This window comes from Syngnathus typhle, linkage group LG2 (genome assembly GCF_033458585.1).
Source record: "Syngnathus typhle isolate RoL2023-S1 ecotype Sweden linkage group LG2, RoL_Styp_1.0, whole genome shotgun sequence".
NCBI classification, from domain to species: Eukaryota; Metazoa; Chordata; class Actinopteri; order Syngnathiformes; family Syngnathidae; genus Syngnathus; species Syngnathus typhle.
Genome location: NC_083739.1, coordinates 23,497,518 through 23,510,686, shown reverse-complemented (window position 1 = coordinate 23,510,686; position 13,169 = coordinate 23,497,518).

Below are 13,169 nucleotides of genomic sequence, written 5' to 3'. Positions count from 1 at the left end.
TGCACAATTGTGACTTTTATCTGCTTGGATGGTAGCCTTGCTATTCTTTCATTGACAGGATTTCCATCTTATCAATCCTGGGCTGGCTTTTTTGCTTGGCGTTATGCCCACTCCTTGTATATGCTGATCCTCATTTCCAGAGAAAACCAGTGCTTGTCCTTCTGCACTTATTTCCCCACTTCCTGTCCATCTAAGGCTTAGATTCTAAACTCACTGATCCCCAGGACTGTCAACTGGTATTGTGAATTATCTACAAAGTTGGGCCGATTTTCCAGTTTGATCGTGTTCTTACATTCCGGGTCCAAATTATTGTTGTTTTAGCTCAGACAATTGGAGCAGGAATCGGGAACTGAGGGCTATTTCTGGTTTGTGTCAGTCTCTTTATAAATCTGCATTTCCTTCATTCCTGCACTGATTTCTTGGATTTATTCTTGCTGTTTCTATAGCGGTTGACGTTTGATGGGGTTGGGTTGCTGGCCTCATGCCCAACAATCCTCCTATAGTTTGGCTTGAGACTGTTAAACTTCTTTTGGCAAGTTTGTCGGGGTTCTCAGCTTTACTGATTTCAAAATGTAAAAAAAACATTTCAGAACAAGCTTGTTCCAGTACACATCCATCAATCCATAATAATAAATAATTGTTTTCTGAATGGGGCGGCTCGGTGGCGCACTGGCTGGCACGTCCGCCTCACAGTACGGAGGGTGCGGGTTTGATTCCACCTCCGGCCCTCCCTGTGTGGAGTTTGCATGTTCTCCCCGTGTCCGCGTGGGTTTTCTCCGGGCCCTCTGGTTTCCTCACACAGCTCAAAAAACATGCATGGTAGGCTGATTGAGCACTCCAAATTGCCCCTAGGTGTAAGTGCGAGTGTGGATGGTTGTTCGTTTCTGTGTGCCTTGCGATTGGCTGGCAACCAGTTCAGGGTGTCCTCCGCCTACTGATCTATGACTGCTGGGATAGGCTCCAGCACGCCCGCGACCCCCGTGGGGACAAGTGGTACAGAAGATGGATGGATGGATAGAGGTTTTGAATGAATAAGGCAGCAAGATCTTTTGGGTCTGTTGTTACTGTCTATTCTTCTTCACCGCAAAGATCTGTCACGTGCGTGGTGTTCGGTCTTTTTGACAAAATGTACAATACAATACAAAGATCAGGCAATTCAACAACATATTTTACACAACAGCAAAACAAAAATTTACCTTTATATAGAGTCTGGTCCCCTGACCTAAGGCACTGAGCAGTTGTGTATGGATATAGCTCAGAGAGGAACGAGACCATTTAAAGATATGAAAACAAATAACAGAGCCTTAAAAATAACTTAAAAAATACGTACAGGGAGCCAGTCAAATGACACCAGAGTAGGAGTTATGAGCTCACTCTTGCGAGCCCCACTTGGGAGGCGAGCAGCAGCATTTTGGACCAACTGGAGATGCTTGATGGAGGACAGGCTGACTCTAAAATAAAGTGCATTACAGTAAAAAATTATGTTTGAAAAAAAATTAGAAATACCTTGTTTGTGAAAAAAACCCACATCCATACTAAACCACTCAAGTGCCTTTTTCAGCATATTTACAAACACATCAAGAAGAAATTCTGAAAAGTGGTTGCATTGTAAACGCTCATTTGTCATTTGGCAGTGGCTGGCCGCCCGTCTGTCATCGTCAGTCCGTCATTATTTCAAGCTGAACCAAAACTATACCTTTCTGTGAAAAGTGTCTTTTTTAATTAACCATCCATGAATATATCATTGTATAGTACTTTTATTGGACGACTAACATATTTGCTTGGTACCTTGTACTTTTGTCAAAACGGTCACAACATATAAGGCAGTAGAACCTTCAGCAATGTGGTACCTCCCAGCAGATCAACAAAAGTATAGGAATGGAATGAAAGAATGTCATATGTATTTATTATACCATCACAATATTACTATTTTGAGAAAAAAAAGTTGTGTAAAGTATTTTAATAATTTCTTTAATTTTTTAATAATTTCTTAAAAACATTAGTCTGAGCCCATAGACTTGGTTTTAAGACTTTGGGTGAGGTCATAAAAGAAAAGCTATGAAGTTCTGGCACTATCATAGCACTTACAAAAGCAGCCAATCTTATTCTCTCAGCTCCTATGAGATGTTCTCTTGAAAGAACATAGCACTTTCGAAGGGTCCAGCCAGAATACTCTTATGCCATCCGCTGATATTGCTCAGTGCTCATTGCTCTCACTGCTCAGGCAGTGCTCACATCTGTTGCATCGGTGTGGTGTTTGTCCTTTTCTATGCTCTAAGAACATTGCTGACGTAACATTCAATCACGAGTACCTTTTGGTTATGTGAAGTATTATCTTAAATCAGTTTCATTTGAGTTAATCGCATGCGGCACTAGTCATTTAAAAGGAGATGGTGTTATTCTGACACAGGAAATAACTATAGTGTGGGAAATATTTTTTAAATTCTCCACGAGGGACTTAAGTAGAAATAAATCACATACACAAAGTGGAACTTTTGATTGGAACCACACCAAGCGGCCTCTGTACCAATATCAAACTAGTATGTACACAACATCTAGCAAGAATTCCGTAATCAATACACCTGGAGGACGATGATTACAATGTTAGTTTTGGGGGACAAGGGAAATCACACAAATGGAGTAAGTCACAAAGTTTTTGATCCAATACAAGGGGGAGATGTGGAATTCACTTGTAATATTTGATTCTATAAAAAAAAAAAAAAGACTAAATCTTATTAGTCAGCAGTTAAATAAGCATGCTCGTACCTTTAATCTGATTTTCTGTCATGAAATGGAAATGGAGCCAGGGTTTATTGAGGGAAAAGGGAGTTGGAAGGGACAACGGGCAAACTAACATTACTTCCTAACAAAACAACAAGGGGACTGACCGCCCGACAGGGCTGGCTAACAGACACAGAACAGAAAGACAGAGACATAAACAGAAAGACGAGAAATAATCCGACAGGGGGGTGAGAGGCAGACAGGACTTAAATACATGACAGGTAACGAGAGGCAGGTCAGGGTGATCACGCCGATGATGGGCAGACACAGGAGGGGGCGAGTATACAGAGACGCAAACTGAAACTATGACAACTTACGTAGACACTTAATAAAACGACTGGGGACAAGTCGTGACAGTTGCACCTAATAGATTAACATAAATCATGGATCCAACATGAAATGTCATTTGAAACATAGAAGAGAATTATAACACTTATTCAAGAAGGTAAAACATCACAGAATGTAGCAAAAGATGTTAGTTGTTCCCAGTCAGAAGTGTATGAAATCCAAACCAAGTGCAGTACTAACAAAATGGGGTGGTTGTAAAAGGAAAGCATCCAAGTTGGAATAAGGAAGGCCTCCAAGCATCGAGATAGAAAACTTCAAGCAACATGTCTTTAAATTAGGAAAGGCACAGCAAAATAAATGAGTTGACACCGTAGTCACAGAAAGAAAATCTAGTTTACATACAGAAAAGCCAAATGAGACACTCGACACATAAACACATTAAAAACACCTAAACAGATTTGAAAAACAAGGCTAAACAGTAGGCTGAAGAAAAGTAAACTGTGGACGAAAGTCGTATCGAGTTAATCACAAATCTGCATTGGACAAGGTGATAACTCTGGAAATTTAGTTTGGTGCCATTCTAAAGACATTTATGAAGATGAAAACAACCATTTCATTGATGATAATGGGATTTCATGGCACTTACTAACACTGTTAGGGTTTGCAGAATATCTTCATCGTATGATTATGTTGGAATGCAACCTGTAATAATTTAATTAGTTTGTCCTGTCTAGACAAAATTAGTTTACCAAAGTGCTAAGATCCTTTCAACTGATTGACTAGACCAGGGGTGGGCAAACTACGGCCCGCGGGCCACATCCGGCCCACGGGACCGTTTAATCCGGCCCGCCAACCCTGAACAAATTGTATTATTAAACTTTTTTTTTTTTTGTCATTTTGCCTGCAATGACTGCGTTTTCCCAGTAGATGGCGAAGCGCTCGCCTGCGCATTTACTACCAGAAGCCGTGTCAGAAAGCTCGGTGCACACTCACAAGTGCGTGTACGCACTCAGTAGTACGGACTTGGCGCACTCTCGCTCTATTCGTATCAGTCCCGAATTTAGAGCGTGGGCTTTGACGACAGCATTCTTATAATTCGCGCGCTGAGCTTCCAGATGCAGTTTTGCGCTAAAGCCACCCACAAACCTTCCCCTGGAATCCTTCCATTAAAATGAGTGGCCCGAAAAAAAGAAGTGAGTGCCGAATGTTAAAAAAGAGTGGCCAATTTGGCTCGACGTATGCGACGTGACGTTCAGCCACATGAACGTCAACATCAACCCGTCACAGATCAAGGTAAACGGACCAACACCTCGGATCTCGCCTAAGAATTGCCACAACAAATTTTACTCCAGACTATGACGCACTAGCAAAAAAGGGAGACCAACAACACTGTTCCCACTGAAAATGAACGGGAGGCTCTCAAGTTTATTGTAAAAAAATGCATTTTGAATATGATTTGTACACATAGCAGGGATTGAAACTAGCGACCATTCTCATTTTCAAACAATGCAGGATGCTCAAGGACATTGATGCACCACCTATTTGCGACTAATCTTAACCTGTAAAGTTCTTAAGGCTTACTTTAAGGAGGTGTTTCCCGTTTCCTCACCTCTGTTACCAGGTGTTTGCGAGTTAAAACTCTGCTCTGATTTTCAGATACCCCTCACCGTGTTGCTGTTTTGATTACTTTATTTGGATGTATGCTTTCACCGATTCTTCAAGATGATATATTTGGTCAGAATGTTTGCCGTTTGATGTGATCTCATAAGATAAACATCTTTCATTAATCTGACCTGCAGGCACTGAAGTGATGGAGATTGTTATTCATAATAACAGTGTCGTATTTTATGAGAATCACTGATAGCAGTTTTTTAGTGAATTATTATTTTTTTAATGCTGTTAATAAATGCATTTGTTTTCAAAAACATTGTTTGGAATATCCATGCTTTACTACCTACTAAAGGCCAAGATCTTTTATGCAATGACCTTTACAGGTCGCTTATATGACTTCACACAACGCCTACGTCCATCTGCTCCTGGTCCGGCCCTCCGGTCCAAATTTAGAACCCAGTTCGGCCCGCGAGTCAAAAAGTTTGCCCACCCCTGGACTAGACGCAGAGGAAGCAATCAAAGTTGCTTTGTTTACAGAAAGTCGTAAAAGGCCCCCTGCTATGCTTTGATCAGCAGGGGAGCGTCTCCACCCTAACCTGTGTGTTCCCACACCCCCACTTTCAACCCCACTCTGTTTCTCTCAATAAATAAGCACCTGACAAGGCCTGAGTCAGACTTCATTCGACCATCGCTGTAAGCACAGCGACGAGTGAACTCTCCGCCTGCAGGTGTCTAAAATGACTTGCCTGACTCCTGTGTGGTTCTTGCAAAATAAGTTAGAGTGAGCACTACCCTAACAAACACAATAAGAGGCATATTCTCCCGTTTGCTTAAGTCAGAAAAGGTGCGCTTCTGCACACTTTTTTGCCCTGCATATTCAAATTTGGTCCATTCTCCCAGAGACTTAAACATGTTTTGTTTCTGGAAGCAAGACTATGGTCAAGTGCAGGGGCCACTAACCGTTTTGAAACTGATAGCTACTTCTTGGACACTGATCAGTGGGAAGGGCAGGCATAATATAAAGAGAAGTACCGTATTGGCCCGAATATAAGACGACCCTGATTATAAGTTTATATTTTTCAAGACTCAAGTTTGAAAAAACACTTTCTGAACACCAAATTTAATTTTTAGACAGAAAATAATTACAGTACATCTGAAACAAATGATCATAACCATATATTCGAGAGAAAAAGCATGTTATTTTGCCTAATTCAAATCATGCAAAAACGGTCTATCACATCTGAATATCTGAACATTTAAATATGTAAACTAAAGTGCAATCACATTTGTAAATTAATGGTTTCTGGTTTTTGAAATGTAAATAAACCAATCTACTGTGATAAAAAAAAATTGCAATAACTGCATTAACCATCAAAGTGAAGTCTAACTGTAACTGTCGTCTTGAAACGAATTTGAATAAGGAAAATCATTGCAATAAAATAATGCAAACTGCTATCGCTATTGTTGGGGAGCCTGAGGACTGTATAGGGCAGGGATGTCAAACTCATTTTCTTCGCGGGCCGCATTGTAGTCATACCGTTTTTTTCCGTGTATAGTGCGCCCCCATGTATAGTACGCACCCCTAAAAATGGCATGCTGATGCTGGAAAAAAGCTTGTACCCATGTATAATACGCACCCAATTTTTATGATTTTTTTTTTTTTTTAATTTTTTTTTAAGTCCCAATGATCTTCACACACGCAGGGAGGCAATGGGTCTCATTTTTATAGTCTTTGGTATGGTCTTAACTAGACTGGATGTAATTTTTTTTGTTGGCGTTGATTTCTCCAACTGCCCGTAAACGCACCACCGCGCTCCGTGCGCATGGAGCGTGTTTGAAGTGAACAGCAGAGAAGAAAGGAACAAGGCAAAGTGTTGTGAAATAAAATATTACCTGTAATACGGATTTAGGTAGAGAACTGAACTCTCGCTCTTTATATAGCTGACGTGTCTTGCTCATCCGTTCTGCGCATCTGTAATGGCGGCCTCCGTATGATATCCGGTTTGCGTGTGTGCGAGAGCGAGAGAGAGCGAGAGAGAGAGAGAGCGCGCGAGAGAACGCTCAACCGTAGCGCGCCGCCGACCGCCCAACTGCACCGGGCTGGTCGATTATTGTGACAGAGCCGTCGCTGAAATTTAGAAGATATTTTTAAAGTCCTGATGTACTTTCTAAAATTTAAGTGGACCTCAGTGCGCACTGCGCAGGGAGCTTAATTTGGTGCGGTCGCGCAACCGCAGCACGCCGGGCGCTCACTGTCGCATTGCTTAAAGAGCGCCTTTGTGTTTTAGGATGAACAGCAGAGACCAAAGGAACAAGGCAAAGTGTTGTGAAATAAAATATTACCTGTAATACGCATTTTGTTATTTGCTGATTGAAACTGCTAATTAAACTGTGAATTGAAACTAATAGGAAGAAAACAACTCTCGCTCTTTATATAGCTGACGTGTCTTGCGCATCCGTTCTGTGCATTTTATTTCACAACACTTTGCCTTTCTTCTCTGCTGTTCACTTCAAACACGCTCCATGCGACCGCAATGCTCTCGTATCAGACGCTTGCTCGATCTTTATTCGTGCGCGCACGAAGCGCGGTGGTGCGTTTACGGGCAGTCGGAGAAATCAACGCCAACAAAAAAAATTACATCCAGCCTAGTTAAGACCATACCAAAGACTATAAAAATGGGACCCATTGCCTCCCTGCGTGTGTGACGATCATTGGGACTTAAAAAAAAAAAAAAAAATTAAAAAAAAAAAATTACTTTTTTTTTTTGTACCCATGTATAATGCGCACCCCAGATTTTAGGACAATAAATTAGTTAAATTTTGCGCACTATACACGGAAAAAAACGGTAGCTTCTTTTGGAGGGCCATTATGACTGTCAACCCAAATAAATGTATGAGCACCTCATATTATATACAGTAAAAGCTACAAAACAAACTGACAAATAACTCGTTTTCAAATCAAACTGGTCAAATATTTAGAAAAAAGATATTATTAAAAGTGAAGACAATTTGCAATTCTAGTAATAACACGCGAATTTGATGCACAATTTGTCTTCGCGGGCCACATAAAATGATGTGGCGGGCCGTATCTGGCCCCCGGGCCTTGAGTTTGACACCTGTGGTATAGGGGGTTGGCTTGGATGGTTATGCTCTTTTCGCCCCCGGGTGCCGGTCAGAACACAGGAGGGAAGACGTGGTTCAGTTTTGATTGCTTTACTGAATTATTGGCAAAAAGGTAACAGGCACTGCGGCTCATAGGGGCATACAGGCAAACTGGGAAAAGGGTATAGGCACACGTTTGGTCATAAGGATGTGAGAGCAGATGTGTGTAGTGTACATGGGTGAGTATTTGGGTGTGTGAAATGTGATTCTTGTGTGTGGGATTATTGTATGAAGCGCGTGCGTGTGTGTGTGCGTGTATGCATGCGTGCGAGGTTCTGCAACAGACAGAAATACAGCACGTAAGTCAAGGCGATACTTCTGACGTCATACAACACTAGTAGACGGCACACATTGCATAATTAACTGCGCGTAACGGTTCCGCTATACTAAATAACCATAAATGAAATACTCTCGGCAACACACCAGACATAATTCATCAAGACAACGAAATACATTTGCTGGCGACCATTATTCACCGTGCCGCTGCGCAACGGCTACTCGTACGATGCGAGGCAAACTTAAAGGAGCGAGCCCGAGCTGTCAATCAAACGGCGCGCACACTAAGCAAATCGCAATCGGACAAACGGCACAACAGTGGACAGTAGCAGTGACAGGTTCATGACTGGGGAGGCACTGCACCCCCCGGTAAAATTTGTCCGGCACCTAACCGTGTCACAAAAAAGGTTTTTAATTTGAACTATTTTAGTTAAAATCTCATATCAGCAGTAAAAACACTCAATAAAGCACATGGAATCAAAAACTTGTTTTCGATCATGCATACCACTCCGTTTGAAAAGACATGCTCCGAAGTCCCGTTGTCCGAATCAAACCTTTTAACTCCGGAGTTGGACTTCCTTTACTGATGACCTCCTGCTTCGACCGAAAATCCATAGTTGAAAATTGTTTGAGTTTGCATATGTAATCCTCCATTGTAAAATGAAATGTAAAAACAAACTAAAACGAATGTAAAACGAAATAAATGGACGACTGCTCCTCAGTTGTTCACTGTAAATTTGAACTGGAGATCCACTTATTCTACAAGTGGGCGCATGAAGCATCTGATGAACTACTGATGAACTCCTGCTTCGACCAAAAATCCATAGTTGAAAATCGTTTGGATATGTAATCCTCCATTGTAAAACGAAATGTAAAAACAAAAAAAAAAGCGAAAGTAAAACGAAATGAATGGACGACTGCTCCTCAGTTGTTCACTGTAAATTTGAACTGGAGATCATTTATTCTCCAGGTAGGCGCATGAAGCATCCTGGGATCACTAACACCCCTTGCCATAAGCCTGGAGAACCTTTTTTCGTTGCCTCCGTGAGGTTTCTTTTCAAAGCCGTTTTAAAGAAAAGAAACACGACGTTATTGACAGATGACAAAAACACTAGATATTATATACATCATCTTAACTCCGGAAATTAGTTAATATAACCACAGTAAGTCGTCACCTTATCGTGGTGGAGGGGTTTGCGTGCCCCTATGATCCTAGGAGCCATGTTGTCTGGGGCTTCATGACCCTGGTAGGGTCACCCATGGCAAACGGGTCCTAGGTGAGGGGCCAGACAAAGCACGGCTCACACGAGCCCCCTTATGACGAACAAAATATATAGATCTCGTTTTCCCTCGCCCGGACGCGGGTCACCGGGGCCCCCCTCTGGAGCCAGGCCTGGAGGCGGGGCTCGAAGGCGAGCGTCTGGTGGCCGGGCCTTCGCCCATGGGACCTGGCCGGGCACAGCCCGAAAAGGAAATGTGGGTCCCCCTTCCCATGGGCTCACCACCTGTGGGAGGGGCCAAAGGGGTCGGGTGCAGTGCGAGCTGGGCGGCGGCCAAAGGCAGGGATCTTGGCGGTCTGATCCCCGGCTGCAGAAGCTGGCTCTTGGGACATGGAATGTCACCTCTCTGGCTGGAAAGGAGCCCGAGCTGGTGTGCGAGGCAGAAAGGTTCCGACTAGATATAGTCGGACTTGCCTCCACGCACGGTTTGGGTTCCGGTACAAGCCCTCTCGAGAGGGGCTGGACTCTCTTCCACTCTGGAGTTGCCCACGGTGAGAGGCATCAAGCAGGTGTGGGTATACTTACCAGTCCAGACAACCCCACTGGTTTTCGAAACGGCCTGAACGGCACACGGCGGCGACTGGGGAAACAACCGCATTCAGCGGCAACTTGGGGAACAGACCTGCACTCAGCGGAGGTCAGGGGCCCAGGGCCACAATCGCGGCACACACTGGGGGCCTGACGCGCAATCGGCAGCAACTTGGGGAACAGAACCACACTCGGGCGGCAACTCACACAACCATGAACCGCACTCTGGCGGCGACTCACACAACCATGAACCGCACTCTGGCGGCGACTCACACAACCATGAACCGCACTCTGGCGCCAACTCACACAACCATGAACCGCACTCTGGCGGAAACTCACACAACCATGAACCGCAATCTGGCGGCAACTCACACAAACCTGAACCGCACTCGGGCGGAACTCACACAAACTCGGGGGACATAAACCGCACTCGGCGGAAACTCGGGGAATGGAACCGTGCTCGGCGGAAACTTGGAAAGTCAGAACTACAATCGGCGGCAGTTTGAAGTCCGGACCGCAATCAGCGGCGATTGGAAGGCGGAGCTGTGCGCAGCGGCAAGAACCACCGCGCGCTGCAGCAGTGGGGGTCGGGCCATGGACGATCGTGGGTCCGGCGCAGCTGGCTCGAATCTGGCGACGCCCGCGGGTCCTGCTACGCTGAGGTGGAGCCCGAGGCACTCCGATGCCGGCCGCGGGTCCAGCGTTGCGGGAGCGAAGTCCGATGGCGACCGCGGAGCCGATCGCGCTGGAACCTGCCCGGACGATGGACGTGGATCAGGCGTCGCAGTGGGAGCTGATGGTGGAGGGAGGTCCAAGCGCTGGTTGCTGTAGTGGTCGGATCATTCTGTCACAAACGGAGTGTGGAAATGGAGCAGGGCGACCATGTGCAGCCTGGACCAGGGTTTATTGGAACAAATTCAAAACACGAACTTGGTAGACTGACATAACTACCACACTAACAACAGGACTGACCTAACAAGACGTGAAACAGAAAGACATGGTGACGTTACCGTGACAGCAGCGATTGCATGCAACAACCGACAAGCAATGATCCGACAGTGAACGAGGGGCAGACAGGACTTAAATACAAAACACAAAACACGATGCAGGTGAACACGGTTACATTGATTGAGGTGACACAGGAAGGGAGGGGCGACGCGAACAGAAACCATGGCAACCTAGCAGAACTGGGGACAAGACATGACAGAAGCACACATGATCCACGGACATGAGCACACAGACGGACAAAACAATGACAACATGGACGTGACTGGGGACGAATCATAACAGCTCACGTGGGCAATGACAGTGAAGGGCGTAATTGGGAGGAACGGCCCCCCCCGATCTGAACCCGAGCGGTGTTCTATTATTGGACTTCTGTGCTCGACACGGATTTTCTATAATGAACACCATGTTCAAACATAAGGGTGTCCATGTGTGCACTTGGCACCAGGACACCCTAGGCTGCAGTTCGATGATCGACTTTGTAGTCGTGTCATCGGATTTGCGGCCGCATGTTTTGGACACTCGGGCGAAGAGAGGGGCGGAGCTGTCAACTGATCACCACCTGGTGGTGGGTTGGCTCCGATGGTGGGGGAAGATGCCGGTCCGACCTGGCAGACCCAAACGCTCTGTGAGGGTCTGCTGGGAACGTCTGGCGGAATCCCCTGTCAGGAAGAGCTTCAATTCCCACCTCCGGAAGAGCTTTTCCCACGTCCCGGGGGAGGCGGGGGACATTGAGTCCATTGTTGAGGCGGCCAACCGGAGCTATGGCCGTAAGGTCATTGGTGCCTGTCGTGGCGGCAATCCCCGAACCCGCTGGTGGACACCGGCAGTAAGGGATGCCGTCAAGCTGAAGAAGGAGTCCTATCGGGCTGTTTTGGCCTGCGGGACTCCGGAGGCAGCTGACAGGTACCGGATGGCCAAGCGGAACGCGGCTTTGGCGGTTGCTGAGGCAAAAACCCGGGCGTGGGAGGAGTTTGGCGAGGCCATGGAGAATGACTTCTGGACGGCTTCGAGGAAATTCTGGTCCACCATCCGGCGTCTCAGGAGGGGGAAGCAGTGCAAGGTCAACACTGTTTACAGTGGAGATGGCGTGCTGCTGACCTCGACTCGGGACGTCGTGTGTCGGTGGGGAGAATACTTCGAAGACCTCCTCAATTCCACCTACACACCTTCCATTGCGGAATCAGGGCCTGGGGACTCTGAGGCGGACTCTCCAATCTCTGGGGTCGAAGTCACTGAGGTAGTTAAAAAACTCCTCGGTGGAAAGGCCCCGGGGGTGGATGAGATCCGCCCGGATTTCTTAAGGGCTCTGGATGTTGTGGGGCTGTCATGGCTGACACGTCTCTACAACATCGCGTGGACATCGGGGACAGTGCCTCTGGATTGGCAGATTGGGGTGGTGGTTCCCCTCTTTAAGAAGGGGGACCGGAGGTTGTGTTCCAATTAGAGGGGAATTACACTCCTCAGCCTGGTAAGGTCTAGTCAGGGGTGCTGGAGAGGAGGGTCCATCGGGAGGTCGAACCTCGGATTCAGGAGGAACAGTGTGGCTTTCGTCCTGGCCGTGGAACAGTGGACCAGCTCTTCACCCTCAGCAGGATCCTCGAGGGTGCATGGGAGTTCGCCCAACCAGTCCACATGTGTTTTGTGGACTTGGAGAAGGCGTTCAACCGTGTCCCTCGGGAGGTTCTGTGGGAGGTGCTTTGGGAGTGCGGGGTACCGAGCCAACTGATAAGGGCGGTTCGGTCCCTGTATCACCGATGCCAGAGTTTGGTCCGCATTTCCGGCAGTAAGTCGGATTTGTTTCCAGTGAAGGTTGGACTCCGCCAAGGCTGCCCTTTGTCACCAATTCTGTTCATAATTTTTATGGACAGAATTTCTAGGCGCAGCCGAGGCGTTGAGGGTGTTCGGTTTGGGGACCTCAGCATCGCGTCTCTGCTTTTTGCAGATGACGTGGTGCTGTTGGCTTCTTCAGGCCGTGATCTTCAGCTCTCACTGGAGCGGTTCGCAGCCGAGTGTGAAGCGGTCGGGATGAGGGTCAGTACCTCCAAATCCGAGTCCATGGTCCTCGATCGGAAAAGTGTGGAATGCCCTCTCCGGATCGGGGATGAGATCCTGCCCCAAGTGGAGGAGTTTAAGTATCTTGGGGTCTTGGACACGAGTGAGGGGAGGATGGAGCGCGAGATCGACAGGCGGATCGGTGCAGCGTCGGCAGTAATGTGGACTCTGTACCGGTCCGTC